The sequence below is a fragment of the Ursus arctos genome, unplaced genomic scaffold, assembly GCF_023065955.2.
Source record: "Ursus arctos isolate Adak ecotype North America unplaced genomic scaffold, UrsArc2.0 scaffold_10, whole genome shotgun sequence".
Classification (NCBI taxonomy): Eukaryota; Metazoa; Chordata; class Mammalia; order Carnivora; family Ursidae; genus Ursus; species Ursus arctos.
Window position 1 is genome coordinate 71,475,974 of NW_026622764.1, and position 12,752 is coordinate 71,488,725.

Here is a 12,752-nt window from a genome sequence, read left to right on the forward strand (position 1 = left end):
ATGATCAACAACGTTCTTTCCAGGCATCTTACAGACACGTGGGAATGGCGACACAGTACCTTAGATTCATCTGTGATTATGTGTACACTTCCCAGTGCTCTTCATTGCTTCTTATATTTCCATGCTTCCACCGGGATCATTTTCTTTCTGTCAAAGAATATTCTTTAGTCTGTGTGTGCTGGAAACAAATTTTCTCAGTTTTTGGCGTCTGGAAATATTACAAGTTTACCTTAACTTTTGAAGAATGTTTTTGGTGGCTGTTGTGGGATGCTAGATTTCAGCTGTTTTCCTTCAGCGCTTTGAAGATAGGATTCCATGTCTTTGGGCTCCTGTTGTATCCGATGGAAATTAGCGGCCAGTCTTATTTTTGGTGTGAGGGTGACGTATTCCCTCCCTCTGGTTCCTTGGAAGTTTTTCTCTTTGTCTTTGGTTTTTATAGCACTTTTACTATAATATCGTATATGCTTGGAGTTCCTCTCTTTGAGTTTGTGGCTCTATGTCCTCAGTCAGTTTTAAGTATCTCTTTAAATATTGCTTCTTCATTAATCTTCTTTCTCCATCTGGGATCCCATTACACATATTTTCAAGCTTGTTTTACTTGACCAATATATATCTCTATGCTCTTTTCTGTGTTCCTATCTCTTTTTTCTCCATGCTTTGGTCTGAGTATTTTCTGATATTCTTGACTAATTTTCTCTAAACCTATCCATTGAATTTTTAATTATAGTATAGTAGTTATTCTTTTTTTTTAAATACTTTGCAGTTCACTGCTGAAATTCACCATCTTAGCATTTAATTCCTTCAGCATCGATCACCATTATTTAAAGATGCATGTTTGAATACTCCACTATGTGGCTGGATCTCTTGTGGTTCAGTTTCTATGGCCTGGTCATGGAGAAGCACGCCACCCACGGCTGTTGTCTATCTCAGATTGACGGGAAATCCCTCCAGCCAAGAGCCTCAAAAGGCCTTTCTGCCTCGGCTATTTCAAGTCACTTAGGCCCACACTAATTTCTTCTAATATTATACTCAGATTGTTTCTTACTGGTTTGTATTTTCAAAACTTGTTATTTCAATGTAAAATATCTTCTCCAAGGACCAAATTGAAGCACAGAGCGGCTAAAAGGTTTGGCCTAATATCACACAGTATTCAGTGGCTTTAGTGGATATTTGTTAATTTGACTACAGCTCAGTGTGTCCAAGCTCATCTTATGTTTGGGGCACAGGAGTCAGGGTTTTGGGTATTCTTTCTGCACAAACACTTGACCCCCGCCTTGGTCAACCAGATGTTTCCACTGGGACTTTGCCTCTGGACTGAATGAGGTAGAGGTGTAAGAAACCACACTGACCTCATGCCAGCATTGGTGGTGGAGGCTGTAACAATGGTTCTGGTCCAGCAGTAAAAGCCATGGCATCCCTGCCAGGTTTGTTCCTCTGTGTGAGTCGGGTGTCCTTGTAGCCACCTGCCCCCTCTCCCCCGCCCCTTGGTTCTGGCCTCTTTCTGAGACTTCCCTTTAATTCTATGAGTTATCTGATACCCTTTCAATCCATTCCTGTCTGTAGAAACTAAGCAGAGTGGGTTTTTATTGTTTGCAACCACAGATCATGACTAATTCAGTGACCAAGTAGTTGAGAACTCTAGAGGGCCAGGTGGCAGCTCCATCCTTTGCTGCAGACTCAGCTGAGAGATGGCTGTGTTTCAGACCCAGAAACCTGGTGTGATTCAGTCTCCTGCCCCGGGAGGTTGTAAGGGATGCTGATCATACTACAGAGTACTCACTAAATTGTGTGCAATTTCCCTGAAAGAGTAAAATAATAATTTAGGCCCTTTAACAAGCTTGAAAGGACTCATTAGTGAGAGAACAATGAGAAACAAATTAGGGAGAGAACAATGCATGGAATTGTTTTGTGGTGGACACAGATGGAGGCTGGGCCTGTGTCTTGACCTGGCTCTGCTGGCCGGCTAGGCTATAAGCCGTGGCCTGAGCAGCCATGGAGGAGGTGATGGAAACTTCCTCATCAGGGCCTCCCCTCTTGGGAGGTTTCTCTGGGTCTTCTCCAATGCCTTTGTGGAGATCAGTGTTCTTGGGACAGCCAGGCTCTGGCAGCTCCTCTATCCAGGGACTTGGCTCAGTTCCTGACTCTGAACCTGACCCTCAGCTGCACTGCACCTGCCTGGCTACTCCATAACGAATGTTAAACTCAGTCTCCATTGCTTGGAGGATTGAGAACTGTGATATGTATTGCAGGTGACTCTGTCCTGCCTCTCCATCCAGACATGAGTTCCAGGAGCACAGGGCCAAGTCCTTATATCTCCTCATACACTGTGCACTCAGTAGGTTTTAATAAATGTTATTTGGCAGTGATATGGCTGGCTGGTTTTTCCTTCTCCTCTTTGCTAACTCTTACTTCCAAAATGCCATGTTGCTCAGCAGGTGGATTCAAGTGGAAAAGTACATGTGAGGTCAGAATGTCGCTTCCTGTCAGATGTTCTGAATTTGGGGATAAGAGGGAGAGAAGGACTTTGCAGGTGGATGGGTAAGTCTTGTCTATTTTTCTTTCTATAAGGCCAATTCCTGGCTTTGTGCTGCTACAGACATACCAGTTGCTGTTTACTTGATGGTCTGTATGCTGATGGTGTACTTTGAAGATTCTGTCATATAGAATCTACATTCAGGATACCATTTACCATTGCCCCATGTACTCCAGATAAAACCTGGGGACGTTCTCCCACTTGTGCCCCAGTATTCACATAAGCCTGGGATTCTCAATCAGCTTTTCCATCCAGGTACATTTAATGCCAGGGGAGAGGTGCATATAAACCAATAGTAGTCCTCCAACAGGTTTCCCACCTTCACTTTTGCCCAAGGTTGCTATTTAAATCATAAGTCACATCAAATAGCCCCAGTATTGAAAGCTCTCCCAAGGCTTCCTGTCACCCTGGGGCTCTTCACTGTGGCTTTTTATAAAAGCCTGCAGAGGCTGGTCTCTTTCCATCTCTCTGTTGCCATTTCTTGCCTTTTACCTCCTTGCTCACGACTCTCCAGACACACTGGCCTCCTTCCTACCTTTTAAACTCTGTAAACCTCAGGACCTTTGCACTTGCTGTGTTCTATGCCTGGAACGTCACCTGCAGGTCATCTCACCTCTTATTGCTTCTTGTTTCATTCAGATCAGCTTAAATGTCACCTCCTCCCTGACCATCCATCTAATTTAGCCATCCCTTCCTCTAGTCACTGTCCATACTTTGTTCACTTTTAGGTCCTTTACAACACTTATCTTTTCCTAAAATTATCTTATTCATTTATTTATACACCTACAACCATGTCTGGTGCATAGTTGCTCCTTGGTAACGTTTCGTTGGGTAAATGAATCAAGGAAAGAACTAGTGAGAAATATTTTTAATGTCTATATGTATATTTTAAAAATTTAACAGGAAATTTTCAGCCCACTTCAAGACATTTACGTTAATTTACTATAAAACTATAATTTAAATTACCTATGGAGTGAAAATGCTTAGCATATGGCAAATCAAGTAAATTGATTATTAAACAAATGAACAAATTCACTATTGAATGAATGAATGAATGAAAAGTTGATGTCCCAGAAATGTGCACCATTTTTATCCTATGGCATCTTGTACATCCTGGCACAATGCTGGGTACATAGACCCAAGAAGAACACAGTCTTGTGAACTTGAAGGGTACATGCTGCTCTGTTGGTTTCTCTCCTCCTTATGGAGAAGGAAGAATTTTCTGAGTCACAGAATGCTTCCCAAAGCCAAAAGAAGCAAGACTTCCAGATTGTTTTCTTCTTGGGATTTCACACCTCTCTGTGAGTTCAAATAACTAAGAACCAGGTTCATGATCATTATCATCACCAATACAGACTTCCCACAGAACAGAAGGAATGAAGTTTCCACCCCTGCAAGAGCACTCATGGTCAATCCCTCCCTTCCTGGGTGAGCAACTCTGAAGGAGGCCCCTTAATGGGCTCTGCCCCAGTAAGTTTTCTAGCCAGCTCTCCATCCCCTGCACTGAATCAGCTGCCTTTTGGATCACTTTCAAGAAAATTACACCTGCCAGATTGATTGCCCCCTTGCAACCAACATTCTTTGGGTGGTCTTTCCTCCCAGGCATGTGTTCAAGAACTCTCTCCATGGAGATTGCTGGCATGATGTTAAATAGAATCAGACAAGGGAAATTCCAGGAGGAAAAATCACAGTGTGTGTCCTTAATCAACTGGAAGTGCCCCTTATCCCTTTAGTTGGATAAAATGCAGTCTTTCTCACTTCGCAACTTCTCATTTATAGATTTTTATAGCTTTTTGGAGACTATTTTCCATGGGTCTTTTGCATTTTTGTATGTCTTATTAGCAGAGGCAATGATGGCCTTTGTTCTGGATGAATTTTCAAGGATGTTTGTGTAGTAAAAAACTTGAAATGTAGAAAGAGTGTCCCCCTCTGGGCACAAAGCAGATTATTCTTTTCCTGACCAGAATAAAGGTAATGTCTCCATCCAGGGCAAAGTTTGGTCAGATTTGCCGGGAGCCTCTTATAGGATTGAGGGTTTCCTAACTAAGCATAGTGACAAAGACGCACTGTGTGTTCACCACACGTTGGACTGCTCCACTGTGCCCCATAAACTTGGGGGAGTGGTTCAGAGGAACATACTTCTTGATGTGCCATGAGTAATTAAGTCCTTCGTCTCTGACCCTAGAGTCTCATGTCTTCTGCCCACATCCATGGAACTGTGGCAGGCTGATTTAATGGGAATCCATACCCATCTTAATAATCCTCTAGTCTATACTCTGTAACTTAAATGTAAGTATGTATTATTAGTATACATTATACATAAAATTGGACTGAATTTCAAGTAAATGTGTCTTGTCTCCTCAAGGGCAAGCAGGTTGCACTCTCCAAATTATCTAATAAATATGGGGCTTCTGGTAAGCACCCTGTATCTTCTTGCTGTCATTTCATCCTTTGGGTGGTATATGTTAGGGATGTGCCTCCACTACACCCACAAGAACCACCACTGAATGTTGACTCTGTGGTGGTGGTCGTGGGTCTCTCAGTTTTTAGGGGTCTTCAAATTTAACCTTAGGTCATTTTCTCCACTACCTGGTACCATTTCCCACCACTCAGTGAGCCAGAAAGTGCCAGGTGGGGTGGCAGGAGGGGGTAGTTAATAAGAACAGACCCAGATGAATGGAACAGGAACCCTGGGGCATGATTCAATGAGGCGAATGCTGAGACACGATATGCTGGGAGAAAACATCCAATCCCAGCTCCAAACAATGGGCTAATGTCCAGATGTCCAGGAGGCCACTCTGCCTGGGAAGCAGAAACCCATTACCCTGGGTATCAAAAATACCAAGAATAGGAGACCTGGGACTGAGGCCAAGTCTGGATCTATTCCAGGCTGTCCCTTGGCAGGAGATACAGGGCTGCAGTGAAACAGAAATGAACCAACATAAGGAAACCACCAAACCCATCTCTGAATCAGGATTTGGCAGCTTCTCATTCCTCTTTTCATTGTGTTATCCTCTATGATGCTATAGATAGAAAAGGCAATAATCATGATTTTATAAAAACAAAACACAAAAACTGCTACCAAATGTAACTCTTGCAGAGAGAGCTAGGCAGGCAGAGGGATGGGCCTTGAGTCTGGAGCCAGAAGTTACTGAATGTGGGTCCTGGCTCTGTCACCCGTGCACAGAGGGGACCCATTTCCCCACCTATAAAAAGGAAGACCAGAACATGACACCAGTCATTGTGTGTGCAAGGGCTCTGAGGCAACTAGGGGGGCAGAACTGGGCTTAGAGCAGGGGGCTCAGGTGGAGGAAGGGGAGAGTTAAGCCTCAAGGGGGCCACTGAAAACACCAATGAAGTCCCCTTCTAAAAACCTTTCCCCCAAAGTGAGATCCCTCACTTCCTGGCTCTCAGTCAGAGTAATATTAATAGTAAAAGCCATGGTTTAATAGGTGTGTATGATAAGCCAGATGTTTCACACATACGTGATGTTATTTCTAATCTTGAATCATTATGACATTTGTAATATTTACAACTCTGAACTATTCTCATATTTCAAATGAAGAAACTGGTTCTCAAGAAACCTGCAATGCATGGCCAAGGTCACATAGAAAGCTTAGAGCTGAGAGTCACACCCAGGAACATCTGACTGTGAAGATGGTCAGACAGGGAGAAGCCAAAGTCCTGGGATGGCTCTGTAGCTGCCCAGAGTGACACTCAGTGGAAGAATTTGGTTTTCTCCTTGGCAGCCATACACCTAACACTGGTACCACAGTTTGTTAGAATGAGAAGTCCTTTTCCATGTGTTGTCTATTTAACCCTCACATGCATCCTGCTGGGCAGTTTTATTATTTGCACAGGAGGTAGTGTGGCTCCCAGAGGATTGTGGCAGCACCAGAGTCTGCAAGGAGATGCAGAGGGCAACCAAGAAGTTCTGCCAAGGTGGGGAAATTGATGTGGATAGTCATGTAGGTGGGGCTGTGGATGGGGGTAGAGCAAGTACCCCCAAGGAGGACTGGTCTTGACCTTGTGGACCGAATAATGGCATATTTTTTCTAAATATGTCCTGGTCTGGCCCTGCCTCTCCCCAAAGCCCTTCCCCTAAGCTTGGATCTGGCCAGTGAAGCATGGCAGCCTGTTGCTTGGGCTCCCTGACACAGCAGATGTAGGGTCTAGGCTCCGAGAAGACTGGAAGATAACCTGGGGGTCCAGAGCATGGTTCTGGAATAGGACACCAGAAGTACCAACCTCCAACACAATCTTTTTCATTCCTCAGGATGCTCTAGACATGCCCTTAGCCCATAGATGGGCCCAGAAGACATCCATGGTCACCCTGAAGGCAGGGCAGCCTCGTCCATTGGCTCTTAGAGCCTAGGAGTTGTGTATTATTATTCTTATTTTGCAGACTAGGAGCCCGAAGTTTAGAGGGGTTATCTTGCCTCTCTCTTTCCTTGCCCACACGACCATCAACACTTCAGGCATTGGCCAGGGAGGTGAACTGACTTCAGTGGTTAATGAAGATGAATATGTGCTCCTGAAGTGGTGGGCTTTAAAATCTGACTCTAATGGGGGAGCTGTGTGGCTTGGCTGTGTCAGGGCAGAAGGCAAGGCTGAGCAAGTGAGGGAAGACAGTCCTAGGAAGCAAACTGGCAGCCTGGGCAACAGAACAGGATGATCGTAGCAAGGAGCCAAATGGTGCAACTTCACTGATGGTGGAGGGTCTGCAAGGGTGCATGGGGACAATGTCGGTCTTTCCTTGGTGTGATGGAGCCAGGAGATGGATGGAGTCATGGGAGAGTGAATTCCCACAGACAGGGAAGAATATGGAGACAGGATCATTGACCCAAACGTGGGTGGGCTTGGAGTCTATGAGAAATGGGTTCAATATTCCCTCAGAACTGTGGTTTCAACTTTGCTTGCTCACTGGAATTGCTTGAGCAGCTTTAAAAATATTGGTAGTTGGGTCCTACCCCCACAGAAATTCAGATGCAATTGGTCTGGGTTTAAAAGCTCTTGTGGTGGTTCTGATGTACAGCTGTGGTTAAGAACCGCTGGCTTAGAGGGGAAGGGTAATTGTGCATGTCACAGACTGGGCCAAGGGTGAGAGATGGAAGTGAATGGTGCATGGTAGCCGGGTAAGGAAGCAGTAACTTAAATGACTCAATCTGTGGGTTCTCAAAACAGGAATTAGATTTCCTAAACAAAATCTTACTAAAATGCCCCACAGATATCTTAAAGCACCCCTGTGGTGGAAATTTGAATAATCAATTTATTTCTTCAGTATGTTGAGATTTGCATCCATTAGTCTTTTTCATGACATATCCTTGGAAAGTGAGGGACAGTTGGATGCCCCAGGGTTTAGAATTGTGGGACCAGGCTTTAGCTCAGCTCATATAGTTCCTAAACCCATGTGCAGAATAAGTCTGTTTCAAATGCCAACTCCCCACCTCTGGGCCTAAAGACTGGAAGGCACTAATGTTTTTTTGTTTTGTTGTTGTTGTTTTTAAGATTTTATTTATATATTTGAAAGAAAGAGAGCATGGCACACAAGCGGGGCGGGGGGGCAGAGGGAGAGTGAGAAGCAGACCCCTGCTGAGCAGGGAGCCCGATGAGGGGCTCGATCCCAGGACCCCAAGATCATGACCTGAACTGAAGATAGACGCTTAACTGACTGAGCCACCCAGGCACCCCGGCACTAATGTTTTTAGATGGAACCTAGAAAAGGTGCGTCTCACAAACTAGCAAACTCTCCAGGTGACTACGTGACAAAGATGATCTGTGGCCCCATGTTGAGAAATGCTGATTTAGGGACAGGGGATAAAGGCTTAATGTATTTGGTTTTCTTAAGAGCACTCTAAGCCACCCTATCGGCATCCGGTGTGAAGAATATTTACAGTTTAATGGAAGCTGGAGGGAGGAAAATCAATTCCGAGTGCTCCAATCTAAGTGTTTGTCTAGAGCGAGTGCAACGGATGTCCCATTAGGTATGTCCTCACATATCACAAAACTCACGCCGGCGCCTGCATGCAGAGCTTTAGCCTGTCAAGAAGCATTTTACACTCCACAGCCCAAAGAAACCCCATATCTAAAACACCGTCAGAAATGCTGCGAACGCTCCAGAGCCTTCCACCTGAGGCTGGGGGACATGGGGCAGCTGGCATCTTGGTTCAACTTTGCTTAAGGCCCTCTTGGTCTGAGAGGGACGCTCTAAAGACGGACTATTGCCTACGAGTTTTGCCTGAGGGACATCGTATAGTTGGGATATTCCATGACTACTCCCTCAGCACAGCCAAAGTTTCTAAGCTAACTAGAATAGTGGGGATGTGTTCACGTGCCGTCATGCACAATAGAAAAGCAGGCCCATGCTAAAGTAAAACAGACAGATCTGCTTCAGGGAGGAGACACCTTGCTTTCAGTTAGGGATGAGCATTGCATTTTATTGTTTCATCAGGGAATCATTAACCACCCCAACGTGGGGAAAGAGCACATACCATGCATGATCCTGAGCAAAAGAATGCCAGGCTAAAGGGAGGGGGCACAGAAGAACCGTAATGGGATTCAGGAAGGGGCCTAGGTAGCCAACCCCACTGCAAGTCTTGGACGTGGTTCCTCTTGGCATCTTACTTTTCCCTCATTGAAAGGATTCATGCTGACTGTCCTTGCACCTTTGGGGGTGAATGAGGTCGTGTCATCCTTCAATAAACCATTTTAGCTGCAAAGAATGGGGACTAGAAAATGAGTTGTAGATTGGAGACTTTTGCTGATGCTATGACTCTTGCTGAAATATCAAGAGACCATGACAAAGCAGCAAAATCTCTTTATGAGCAAACCATGGCTCTCAAGAGGAGTGGAAGTAATGAAGCAATATTAGGAAGAAATTCAAGAACTGAATGAAGACTCAAGATATTGGTGTAGGCACAACAGAGATCAGATGTAGACTGGCAGCAAGAGCACAAAGAACTTCATACATCCCTGGAGGAACATCAGTAGGCTTTGGGACTTATGATGAGCAAATACTGAGAGCAAATGTTTGGGTTGCTAATCGCTAGCCAAAAGGATGACCTTGGTATAATAATGAAATTTAATGAGCATCGCTCTAAGATATTGTGAGCCCATGCTGACCAGGTAATGGAAATAGCAGCAGTAATGAGGAAAACCACTGAGATTGGTGAGCATCAGGGTTGCATGAAGTAGGAAAAAAATTTCAACTTAAACAGGAAATCAAGGATTTGAGAGAAATTCTTCAAACTCAAGATTCAAGTTTTAGCCTCACGAAAGATGATGCATAAGAAAGTACACTTTTTGTTATCAGTCTCTGTCAATTCTAGCCAATTGACGTGAGCCTGAGAAGAGCTGAGTATTTCTGTGACATGGCTCTAAAAGAGCTCCAGGGCTGGCCTGCTTGTTAATTAGTGGAATAATAGTGAATAATAAGAAATCACCACCTGAATCATTTATTACTTTTAGATTATGTATACTACACTGCCAAGTGACATTTTTAAAAGATCATTTCTGAAAATGCATAATAAATGAACTAGGCATTATTCTTATTAAAATATAATTTAAAAATAATTCAATAGATGAGAAGTTCTCAAGATGACATCATAGGGTAATTCCATGTTTAGTTTTTGAGGAACTGCTGCTCTCCAAACTGGTTGCAGCATTTTACATTCCCATCAGCGATGTAGGAGAGTTTTAATCTCTCCACATCCTATTATTGTCTCTTTTTTATTAGAACCATCCTATTAACTGTGAAGTGGTACCTCCCTGTGGTTTTGATTAGCATTTCCCTAATGATTAATAATATTATGCATTTTTTCACGTGTATATTGACCTTCTGCATGTATCTTCCTTGGAGAGGTATCTGTTCATATCCTCTGTCCATTTTTAAAGTAGCATGTGATTTCAAAGATACAAATTCATCTTCCCGTTACTGAGTGGTGAGAGTTCTTTACACATTCTGGGTACAAGTCCATTAATAGATAGGTGATTTGCAAGTATTGTCTCTGAGTCTATGGGATGTCTTTTTTTTTCTTTCTCTCTCCTTTCTGATTGTATTTCTAGTTCTTTCCAAAACAAGTCTCTTGGAACCCCCAGATTCAAGTGTACTCCTGGGCTTGGTCCACTGCCAACTTGTATGCATGCTTGAGTATTCATTCACCAACATTAAGCCCCAGGATAGAAGATGTGACAAAGCAGGATCCTCCTCCATGGCAGGAGTCCTTTGCTGATTTCAGAGATGGCAGTGGCAGCCAATATGGAAAACACACTTGAACCTTCCCTTGGAACTGGGCTGTAATGGGAAGTGTCTGCCAGGGACATCATCATCTTTTCCCTGACCTCTCTGCAGCTTCTGAAGACATAGCAGAATATAATCATCTTTGAAGATACTGTAGAACAATTCCAAAAAAGCAAAAAAAAAAAAAAAAAAAAGCAAAACAAACAAACAAAAAAAAGAAACAAACAAAAAAAAAACCCACATGCTTTCAACACATTGTGCTTACCAGTATTTTGGGTTTGGTTCAGCTGCCGAGTGAGCTGATTGATGCATTCACCTGGAGAGCCAGGTGAGCCCACCCCCTTGAGGAAGCCCACTCTATTCTCTGTAGGATGACAGCCCACTAAGAGATGGACAGGGTGCAAGAACCCTGACATTATGTGGAAATTTTTCCCTGGAAAGGCAATTTCATGAATGAGGTTTTTTAAACAAATGACACCAAAGTTCCTCAGGTGCTCCTCAATCACTGTTGTCTGTCAAAGAGATGCTTTTATTCTTGACCTTGGCTTGTCTGCATTTCAAGATGAATTCTCAGGCAAACTTCAGATTTGGAAATCTCCAGGTCACATAAGATTCCTATATGTAGCATTTTTATGGCCGGGGGGATTACTCTGACACAGACATTACCAAAAATATTCTTCAGGAGAAGCCTTGCAATGGTCCCCTGCACCAGTAAACTCACCCCATTAATCCTTTGGATGCAAAAAACAAAGGCCAAGGGATGTTTAACCTGGCACTTTCAAGACATAAGGCTGCACTTTTAGTCATCTTAGGTGCACCCTGTCATGTTGTTGCCTCCAGCAATCACGTAGGAACCAATCCAGTCATTTAATCCTGACCCCTTTTCTTTTCTACCGCTCCTTCTTTTCCAAAAGTGCCTGCTTTGCTTGAGTAGTTTTGAAGGATTGATAAAGCTTCCTTTTTTTCAGATTTTCTGGAACCAAAAGGATCGTTTTTCTTTACTCTTGCTCCGTCATCTTTCCCTCTTTTTACTTTCTTAATGGTATTGTTTGAAGTATAAATGCTTTTAGTTTGATAAAACCCAATTTATCTGCTTTTTTTGTAGCTTTTGCTTTTGGTGTCATATTTAAGAAAACATTGCCAAACCCAGGGTCATTAAGACTTACTCTTTTGCTTTCTTGTGAAAGATTTATAGTTTTAGCTTATACATTTAGGTCTATGATCTCTTTTTGTTTGTTTGTTTGTTTTTTTTGCATTTTAAATGATTTTTATTATATTATGTTAGTCACCATACAGTACATCCCCGGTTTCCGATGTAAGGCTCGATGATTCATTAGTTGTGTATAACACCCAGTGCACCATGCAATACGTGCCCTCCTTACTACCCATCACCGGTCTATCCCATTCCCCCACCCCCCTCCCCTCTGAAGTCCTCAGTTTGTTTCTCATAGTCCATAGTCTCTCATGTTTCATTCCCCCTTCTGATTACCCCCCCTTTCTTTATCCCTTTCTTCCCCTACCGATCATCCTAGTTCTTATGTTCCATAGATGAGAGAAATCATATGATAGTTGTCTTTCTCTGCTTGACTTATTTCACTTAGCATTATCTCCTCCAGTGCTGTCCATGTTGTAGCAAATGTTGAGAACTCGTTCTTTCTGATAGCTGAGTAATATTCCATTGTATATATGGACCACAACTTCTTAATCCAGTCATCTGTTGAAGGGCATCTCGGCTCCTTCCACAATTTAGCTATTGTGGACATTGCTGCTATGAACATTGGGGTGCATATGGCCCTTCTCTTCACTACGTCTGTATCTTTGGGGTAAATACCCAGTAGTGCAATGGCTGGATCATAGGGTAGCTCAATTTTTTAACTTTTTAAGGGACCTCCACACTGTTTTCCAGAGTGGCTGTACCAACTTGCATTCCCACCAACAATGTAGGAGGGATCCCCTTTCTCCACATCCTCTCCAACAATT

General features: G+C 43.3%; 2 pseudogenes; one reads left to right on the forward strand and one right to left on the reverse strand.

The window, feature by feature from the left end:
• Window positions 1-9,268: 9,268 nt before the first annotated feature.
• On the forward strand, window positions 9,269-9,861 carry LOC113251002 (FGFR1 oncogene partner 2 homolog; annotated as a pseudogene).
• Window positions 9,862-10,686: 825 nt separating this feature from the next.
• On the reverse strand, window positions 10,687-11,788 carry LOC113251001 (60S ribosomal protein L7-like 1; annotated as a pseudogene).
• Between the last annotated feature and the right edge of the window lie 964 nt (window positions 11,789-12,752).